This window comes from Lissotriton helveticus, chromosome 2_1 (genome assembly GCF_964261635.1).
Source record: "Lissotriton helveticus chromosome 2_1, aLisHel1.1, whole genome shotgun sequence".
Lineage (NCBI taxonomy): Eukaryota > Metazoa > Chordata > Amphibia > Caudata > Salamandridae > Lissotriton > Lissotriton helveticus.
This window is the reverse complement of record NC_136059.1, coordinates 742,978,903-742,988,881: the sequence shown is the minus strand read 5'-3', so window position 1 is coordinate 742,988,881 and position 9,979 is coordinate 742,978,903. Positions and strand designations below refer to the sequence as shown.

At 44.2% G+C, this 9,979-nt stretch overlaps 1 pseudogene; it reads left to right on the top strand.

Annotated features, from left to right (window-relative positions):
* Window positions 1-1,467: 1,467 nt before the first annotated feature.
* On the top strand, window positions 1,468-1,960 carry LOC144820161 (claudin-7 pseudogene; annotated as a pseudogene).
* Window positions 1,961-9,979: the final 8,019 nt, after the last annotated feature.

The window sequence follows — 9,979 nt, the reverse complement described above, 5'->3', positions numbered from 1 at the left end:
TGTGAAATATCTTGCAAACACCACTATTCTTTGCAAATAAAAAATCTAAAGCAAAGTTATTCTAAAGAACCATTGCTTTATTAACAACTAGTACAGTGTTTATAGTCAAACGTGCATCTGATGTACTGGTTGCAATAATCCTCACATCATTCAAAGCTACAACTACAGAGAGAATCATAACTTCCCAGATATCCCCCACTATTTGTGAGGCAGTGCACTTAACTCTACAGGAAGTATAACTCCCTGATTTCCCCTCTTCCCTATGTGATACACCTTAGGGAAGAGTAAACCTAAATAGCAGATCCCCCATAATTGTAGGAAAGCTTACACTAAGGATACTTTGCACAAATATAGTAAACACCAGCAATAACAGGGTCATCTCAAGCAAAGACAAACTGAAAAATCTAAAAGTTGAAACCGATGAGGACAGTCACTTCATCCCATTTGTTTTAGACTGAATAGTTCTTTTCCTCCTTGTAAAACATCATTTTCCATGTTTCTCCCTGTCTAAAGTCAACCTTGGTTGTCCAAAATGTCCTTATAAACTCCTATTCCTTATTCCGAATCTGCTATGATTTCTTCCCTCCTTTTTTGCCTTCATTTCAATCTACTCCCTTCTGTCTTCCAAATCATCAATGAAATCCTTCTCAACCTGGCTCAACTTGCAAGTGAGATTTGGTCTATGTGCTCGAGAAGTGTCAAGTTTAGTTAAAGATGTGAAGAAATGCCAAACGGTATTCACAGACTGGGTGTGAGGGTTTAAATGCTTAAGCATGGGCATCTCTGAAAAAAAGATCGTAGTTTGAGAAGTAATGCTCAAACTGTCCTTGAAGAAAAAGCTGGCTCAACATTAAACTACAGGTAATACCATAGAAGAGTGGAATTTGGTGATATTTCATCGCTTCCACCACAGATGAAGGCAGATGGGTACAGACGTAACAGTCCTTTGCATGGATTACACAAGTATACTCACTCCAAAGATTGAAAAAGACATTAGTAGTGACATTTCCCTCAGAGCTATTTTTGTAGAGGAATTTCTTCTCTAAACTACATTGTTTTGCTACAGAAACATGGGTATGTTTAGCTGTAGGGGTAACTTGCGCAGGAGAAGTACTCAAACTCATTAGTGAGTATATAATTAGAATAATAGAAAACATTGCTACGACAACTACTAATGCTCTACGCTTATTTTGTGAAAGGGTTGCCATGGTTTCTAGCGAATGAGAAAAAGAAAAATGTGAATCAGACAAATATTGGCAAGCACTAGTTGTTAAATTAATTGCTCCAACTTCTACAAAGCTGATGACTTCTTTACAATGAATTAAGATACCAAACTCTGAAGAGAAAGGGAGGAGGCGCCACCGGTTGGACAGAGGCTCAGAGCGGAAGAGGGTGGCGGATCCGGGCAGGGGAAGAGAGACCGGAGCGGGAGAGAAGCGTTGTGGAGGCACGGAGTGCGGACCAACCATGGCGAACTCGGGACTGTAGATGCTGGGCTTCGTGCTGGCGCAGCTGGGCTGGATCGGGCTGATCATGGCCACCATCCTGACCCAGTAGCACATGAGCTTCTACGCCAGGGACAGCATCATCACGGCCATCGCTGTCTACCAGGGGCTGTGGATGAGCTGCACCATCCAGAGCATGGGCCAGATGCAGTGCAAGGTATACATCAGCATCCTGGCGCTGTCTGCTTCTCTACAGGCCACGCGCGATCACTCATGGTGGTTTCCATTGTGGTGTCCGCCGTGGGCATCGCCATTTCCACTCTAGGAATGAAATGCACCAAGTGTGGTGGAGATGACAAGGTGAAGAAGGCTCGCATCGCCATGACCGGGGGCATCGTCTTCGTGCTGGGAGGTCTGGCTGCTCTGGTTACGTGTTCATGGTATGGCAATAAGATTGTGCAGGCTTCTACAAGCCCTTCAACCAAGTCCATACCAAGTATGCCAGCCGCTCTTGAACTCTGCAGAACTGATCAGTTGGCAAAAACTGAATTAAGTACTCTTTGTATCCGGGCAAGCAGATGGAGCCATTCATTATGACCTGGTCGAGGGGTGCAGGTCTCCTGTGGCACACACTGCGTCGCCTTAACTTCTCCAAGTGCCTTGGTTCCTGAGTTCCCCTTTTAGTGCTCATTAACTAAGTCCCATTTTAAATTGTCTTCAGTCCTTCAAGCACCTGAGCCACACATAAGATAAGAACACCACAGGCCACATACTCCGTGCTACAGTGAATGAATGCAAAAGCATGTCCAGTTTGAAGAAAAGACCCTGGCTTGAGGCACAAGCATGTCCTGTTAGGGGAAAGGTCACTGGCAGGAGGTGCGGTTGATCACTTTTGTCACTAATTTATGTAAGGAGCGGGGGAGGCGTGGGTTCACATGATAAGCAATTGTGTTGTGGCCCAAGGATTTTTTGGAGGCTGATTTTATTAAAACTTGGGCTGGGAGGGTTCTTAAAATGCTATGTGGGTGTATATTATGACACCTGTGGGGATGTTGGCCTGTTTGAACAGACTTCAGTATCCCGGATGAGGTAGCGGGACCCATTGGTCCCCAGCGTGAGAACAGGTTTGCCAGTGTCCTGGGCACTATGAACCAGAAGTGCCTACCCCTGGCACCTACCTACCACCTACCCCTGCAGTTTCTGGCCTGTCAGACTTCTGTTAACACATTGTTAGCTGGTGGTGCCCTTATGTAGATGTGGCATGATGACCGTACCCTCATGCCTGCCTGCGCAGGCCTGTACACAATGTGTAGTGTAATCCGGCCGCTGGAAGCCTGGCTTGGTTCATCTTAGAAGGGCTGTTTTGTCTCGGGAGAGGTGCTTTAGATAAACACATAGTTGTGTAAAAACAGATATTTAAGCCTTGAATTTAGTTTTTATTGCGCTGTATCATTTGGACATTTTTTTAAATTTTTGTATATAAGTAATACAACTTTTTTTGGAATTCAGATTCAGTTGCTTCAAAGTCATAATCTAATGTCACTCTTCTTCTAAAATGATATCTATACTCTTCTACTGGCTCCTCAGCCCTAAAGGTCATTACATAGTTTGATTAGGAAGTTCAGTCATTTAGAAATGTCACTTGACTTTGGTGTAATCCAAAAATCCAGAGTAGGTCGAAAACAAATGTGGTAGCTTTAACTATGGAGGTTCATCAAAATCAGTCAGGAGATCACATCGTGTTCAAGTCAGCTTCACTCTCTGCAAAATATGTCCATTCATAAGCAGAGTACCTCCAACAAGGCACCCACTTTCTATTTGATCTTTTGGCCACTGGCTGCTTGCATTTGCTCACTGATCTTTGTGTCCTGGTTGATGACCGCTAGGATTCATTCTCTGTACATGGACATTCTTTGTCTTTCACTTCTCGTTGGCCACCCTTCTTTACCTGACCCACTCTAGTCACACCCCTAGTGCATTCTCCAGGCTCAAAATCTGTGCTCTTAGATCCTGCAGTTGGGCGTCTCTGTGGCTATTTGTGACTTATTCAGCACCTGCATGAGACAGACGATATGGCATTTGAGTGCACTATTCGTCTTCTTCATCTCAGCTCCCAGGCCGCACTGAAGTTGGCCTTTGTGCATCAGAAGTGGGTGCCACCACCTCTGTTCCTTCCTGTGTCTCTCTCTGAGAGTGAGATCCATGTATCCAGTTAGGCAGCCCTGAGCACCTGACAGCAGTGACTAAATATAAACTGGAAGGAGCCATCTGGGATCCAGGCAAGATTTCTTCATGGGCTTCTTTATCAAAACCCAGTCGCCGAGATTGATGTCTTGGTACTGCTCCTGCCTCAGGAGGGGAGATACCAATACAATCTAATGAGAGCCAAAATACACCATGTCAGTCAGGCCTTTGCAGTAGTCAGGAACCATGTAACTTGTAATATTTACAAGTGCTGTCGGAGCTACAGCAAGGAAGTCTCATGGCTCTACACTTGATAATGGGGGACAGTCCGGTCCACTGATCTGGAATGATCTCAAACTCTTCAATTAAAAAAAAAGGGCATCAGGCCGTTTCAGAGATCTAGATGTGCATTAACCTGTTCCTCGATTCCTGAAGCTTTTAGGACAGTGTCTACAGTGACATTGCTGTTCCACTTGCAATGATGCACAGAAATGTTTCATAATCTAATTTTTTAAATGGCTGCCATGTTCCGATGTAAGAGAAAACGGGATCCCAAAGAAGGGACAACAGCAATGTGGTCATAGTATGCTTGACAAATCTTCTCACTCTGTATGCCTCCATCCCAACGGGAGAAGAAGCAGACCACCACAAAAAAGTAATGGAGCCCATTACAGACAAGCATTTCAAAAAAATCAAGCTGCATGCATTTGACTGAATCTTCCTATGTGACTTGGGAGGACTGGAGCACTGTTGACACGTAACACAAGGACTACACAACTTAGCTGCAACTACATTAAACCTGGGGTTGGAAAAATATATACAAAAGAGAAGGTCCATAGATTCTCCAATCTAGACCTATATGTGTGGCACTGGGAAAATAACAGGCTATAGAGGCAACATCAAACCAGGCAACACAGCACGACCATCAACAGACACCCGAACGTCTACTTTATTCTTAGTACACCCTGCTCTGGCAGACCACTCCTGTTATCTCTCTAGCACTTCTTCCTGCAGCCTCTTCACTTCTTCCCACATATCAGCAGTTGCAAGCAAAAATCCAAAGGAAGTGTCATGTTCTACTTCATTTGAAAATTCTCCATTGAAGGTGCAAGACCCAAGAATGCATTATCTGGTAATTTCAGCAGCATGCCAATTTCCTCCAGTGACGAAATCATTCATGCTCCTGTGTGATGAACACTTTACTACAACAACTTTAGCCTACTTTTGTAACGCCTTGAGGAGTTCCATAAAACACTGCCCATTTTTTTATCTGAGAGCCAGTAGAGGTCATTAAAAACCCTTTTGGGTCCTAAATCGAAGACCACACCAAACCTGTACTGGCTATCAGTGCAAATAGGGACTCCTAAATTGTCGGAAACACAACACGTTCTAGCAAGAACAATGATCTCAGTCACCTGTGCAGAGATTGCATTGTGCAAACAAGTGGCGTCTAGCTTCTACTACACCTTAAAATGTGCACATGTCATAAGCTGCTTTGAAAACCCCTCTGTCATCTTCTAAACAAGAGCCATTCGCAAGCAGCATATTATCAGACTCTTCCAGAGGGGTATCTCAAATGTTGTGTATTGGTTTGGTACATAATTCTGCAACATCTGTACAGTCATCATCTTCATCCACCTCCTCCACATTCACAGCACAAGGATTTGTTGCTCATTTTTGTTTAGAATTCCATGGGTCAGGTGTTGTGTTCAAGTCTGGGTAACTAGGATTTCCAGAGACTGGGGCACCCTGAATGTAAGATGGTACCCCATTACAATGCCTTCCCATTGCTGAATGCTAAAACCAATTGGGTTCTGTGACTGAACCATGCATACACTTACCACACATGCCGGTTCCGAGCAGTCTTAACCTTACAAGTCTTAACCATTCATATGCCTTCACCATGCATGCCTTCACAACAAAATATGCATTGTTGAGGCATGTATGGCAAAGACATATGTGTGGTTAAGACTTTGCACGTTAGTGCTACCCCTAACCCCTACCTCTGCAATGAAACGCTATTAGATATCGTATGTATTTACTCCAGATTATGAAAAAGACAGGCATATACTGTTAAAACCCATTTTTAAGGAAATAGGTGTAAGAACTTGCCGCCAAGAATTATATCATGCCTCTCAGGGCAAAACACCTTTTGAATAATCCATTTTCTTAAGATCATCCTTACAGCGAAGAAAAAACTAACCCAGGCTGATGTTCTACCCATGATACTGGAAAGATAAATGATTATATAAAGACCATTGTTGTTTTATTAGTATTGTTTTACAGTACAGGTTTCCTCGCATATGATCTTAATAAAATGCTGTTGAGCTCTGAGAAGAGATATGGAGGCATTATACAGATTCATTTATAAATAATATTATGATATATGATATGTATCAGTTTAAAATATAGCTTGTTCGGAGGGATTGCACAAAGGCACTTTAATTATTGGGCTGGACAAAGCAGATTAGATTGAATGTATGTAATGCTTATTGTTATTATATAGAGTTAATAATTAAATGAAAGAAATGTTCCTTTTATGATGTTTTATGTGGTTTCAACGGTCCAGTATGGCATGTTATCACTAAATTATCTTAATATTTGTAGTGCATCTGTTCAAAAATTATTTTTGACGACTCTGTTTAAGAATATAAAGATTTATATATATATAACACAATTGTGTAACATCTATACAGTCATGATCTACCCAGTCAACATCTTCATCCACCTCCTCCACATTCTCACTGCGAGGATTAGTTGCTCATATTTGGTCAGACTTCTATGGGTCAAGTGCTGGGTTCAAGTGTGGGTAACTAGGATTTCCAGATCGTTATAAACAATCGGATTGCTGAGTCAATCACTCTAATTAGCATTCTATTGTGCAATACAGCAGTCTGCAGGAGCTCTTTGTACAAGGACAGAGTGTTTTATTAGTTCTGTTGTATTGTAATAAATCATAACATCACTCAAAAAAAAACCAAAACAAAAAAAAAAACTAGGATTTCCAGAGAGTGCATTTGCATTGTTGAATGCTAAACATGCTGGTTACAACCAGTCTTAACCACACAAGTCTAAACCATGTAAATACCTTTACCACGCAAGCCTTTACATCGAAATATGCGTTGTTAAGGCATGTATAGCAAAGACATGTGTGGACAAGACTTTGCAGGTAAGTGTTACCCCTGATCCCTGCTCCCCGCCCTGAGATGTAAAACTATCCCCGTCCCTCCCGAAAATCATCCCTCTCCCCTCGAACCCTAAAAATGTCCCTGACTCCAAATCCTATAAACAACCCCACCCTCCCCTAAGCCCTAAAAACTGCCACGATCCCCAAGCCCTAATAAATACCCTCCCCACCAAGCCCTATAAAATATCCCAATCTCTGGCCCCCACCCTGAGCCCTAAACCGACCCCCTAAACCCCTGCCCTGACACTGTAAACTACCCACTCCCTACTAAAAACTAACCCCAGAGCCCTTAAACCTTCAATGCCCCTTCAAGCCCTAGTAAATTCCCACCCCTCCCCTAAACCCTAACAACTACCCTGACCCCCCAAGCCCTAAAAATGTCTCTTACCTCCCAGCCCTGAAAACTTCCTCCAACCCTTAAAAACTACACCTAACCGCCCAAAACCCAGCCTGAGCCCCACTTACCTCACTGCGTACTGCCTCCTCTCCAGATCCTTCCTGCTTCCACCCATTACAGTCTGCAGCTAGACCGGAACTGCCTTAACTATGTATATGCTTGTTTAAGGCATATGCATGAGGAGCATGGTCAAGACTGATTTTGATATGGCTGGGTCCAAACTGGGATGGCGTGGTGAGCAAAAGAACAATGAATTCAACCCTGATCTCTTGACTGGGGTAAATGATTGATTTATTCAGCATTCCATCCATCATCTGTTGCTGCAACATTTTTCGCCCTCAGTAGGATGGGTATGCCCAGACATTGGTCCTTTCCTCGCTGTGCAACTGGATTCAAGCTAGCCTGGCTGTTGAGGGATGATACCCCAAAAACAGTCCTAGGATGCTTTCTTCGAGTCCAGGAAGGACACAGCTTGACAGTTCGAGCTTGACTGTTCCCATGAGAAGCAGGGTCAAGACTGATTTGCATATGACTGGCTCCAAACTGGGGTGGCGTAGAAGGCAAAAGAATATTGGATGTTACCCAGATCTCTTGACTGGGGGTGAATGTTTGATTTAGTCTGGATTCTGTCCATCATTTGTTGCTGCAGCATTTTTCACTCTAAGTGGGATGGGTGTACCCAGACTTGCATGTTGTACCACTGGATTCAAGCTAGTCTGGCTGATGAGGACTGATACCCCTTCAACTGATCCTAGGATGCTTGTTTCCAGTCCAGGGAGGACCTGGCTTGGCAGTTCGAGCTAGACTGTTCCCATGAGGACAAGGGTCAAGACTGATTTGCATATGGATGCGTCCAAACTGGGGTGAGCAATGGAACTATAGATTTAACCCATATCACTTGACTCGGGGGAATGTATGGTTTGTTTACCATTCTGTCTATATTTTGTTGCCGCAGCACTTTTAGAGAGTTTACATTTTCTTGCTTTAGCCATTTGGTTGACTCTGACCACATGTCTGGGGTGGGTGACAACTGGGAGTTGTAAATACCCCTTAAGAGCCACACACAGTGGGAGCTTAAGTGTGACTTGATGGGCCATCCTGGTAAGATGGGAGGGAGGAGCTGGACCCAGCCTCACTTACACCTGAATAGGTTGTGTCCTGTCGCCATATAAAAGGCTGCATACACCCAGTAGTGAGTCTGAAGCCAGGGAAGGAAAGGTAGAACCTCTCTGCACTTCAAAGGCCTGTTTTCGATGTCTCCCCCGCTTTAAAGATCCAACTGGGTATACGTACTGGACCGCTGACACCAACAATTCAATACACTTATGGACTAGTGAAAACTCTTCTAGGAAGAAGGACTACAGTGCTGCTGAAAGCACTACCACTCTGCTGGATATACCCAGTCCTGGACTTCTGGAGGTAGGCCTGAGGTGTTTCTTCAGTGGAATGAATGCATCATCTGCTGAGAGATGCATCCCTGAGCAGAACCAACACATCTCATCGTCTGACAGTTTCTTCAGCAACAGCTTCACGTCGGCATGTGCGCAGGGGCCTGCTGGAGCTCCGGAGTGCATGGATTTCATGATGGGTAATGTTTCCTCCTTAGCGAGAAGGTTCCATGTGGTTTGCTACTGTGGGTGGGTGTTGGCTGACATAAGGAGGTTGATGTTGTCCTCTGACGGGGGTTGAGGTGTGAAGTCTTGGTATATCGTGTTGATTTTGTTGTGGAAAAAGTCCAGGAAGGTGTTGCAGAGGGCTTGTGAGGGTGTGATGGTATTTTTTGGTTGGCAATGGATTGGTGAACTCCTAAACTATGTTGAACAGTTTCTTGCTAGTGTTGGAGCTGTCATTGATGCAGGTGGCCAGGGTGGTCTTTTTGGTTTTTTTCAGGAGGTGGTGGTAATGGTTGAGGTTGTCTTTGAATTGTTCTCAGTCTTTGAGGGTCCTGCTGGTCCACCATCTTCTTTCCTTCCTTCTGCAGTCACATTTCTGGGTTTTCAGTTCTGCCGTGAACCAGGTGGAGTTAAGCGTTCGTTTCTTAGGGTTCATGAGTTTCCTATATTTGACTTCCTCAGCTCTTGCTGTGATCCAGTTTGAAATGTTTTCACCGGCTTGCTCTGCGGTGGTGGTCGGTATACAGGTGTTGAGGGCGTTGGTCCGTTGTTACTCTGATATCTTTGGCCAGTTGTGCTTTGTTTTGCTGGCAGGCGGAAGCAGTGATGTTGGAGGGTTCTGAGATGATAACATGGATGCATTGGTGATCAGTCTGGGTGAGCTTTCTGGTGTCAGTGAGAAGATGGGGTCAAGCATGTGTCCTGTCGTGTGGGTGGGTTTGTTGAAAATATTAGCGATGCTTTCTAGGAGGTCGCTGTGTTGAATCATCAGTTTTCTGGAAGTTGAGGTCTCCTAGGAGCATGTACAGGTTTGAGTCTATGGCGAAAGGGGCGATGAAGTGAGGGATTGCATTGCAATCTGAGACTCTGGCCTGCCTCACCTCCTGCCTGCAATGATCGAGCTCTGAGCCCACTTAGCTAGAACTGTGGACTCTAAGGTGCAAATCTAAATAAATAGAGTTCCACTCCCAAGGGCCAATTATAGGTTTTACAACTAACATTCCTGAAAAAGAATACTTTACATAGTTTCTAAGAACTCTCCTACCTCGGAGTCCACTAAACATGACTACACCAAGGCTTCAGACTCAAACAGGCCTTGACCAATCATAGTGGGCTTTGTTTGTGACATCCTACAAGACTCCTTCTGCAAGCA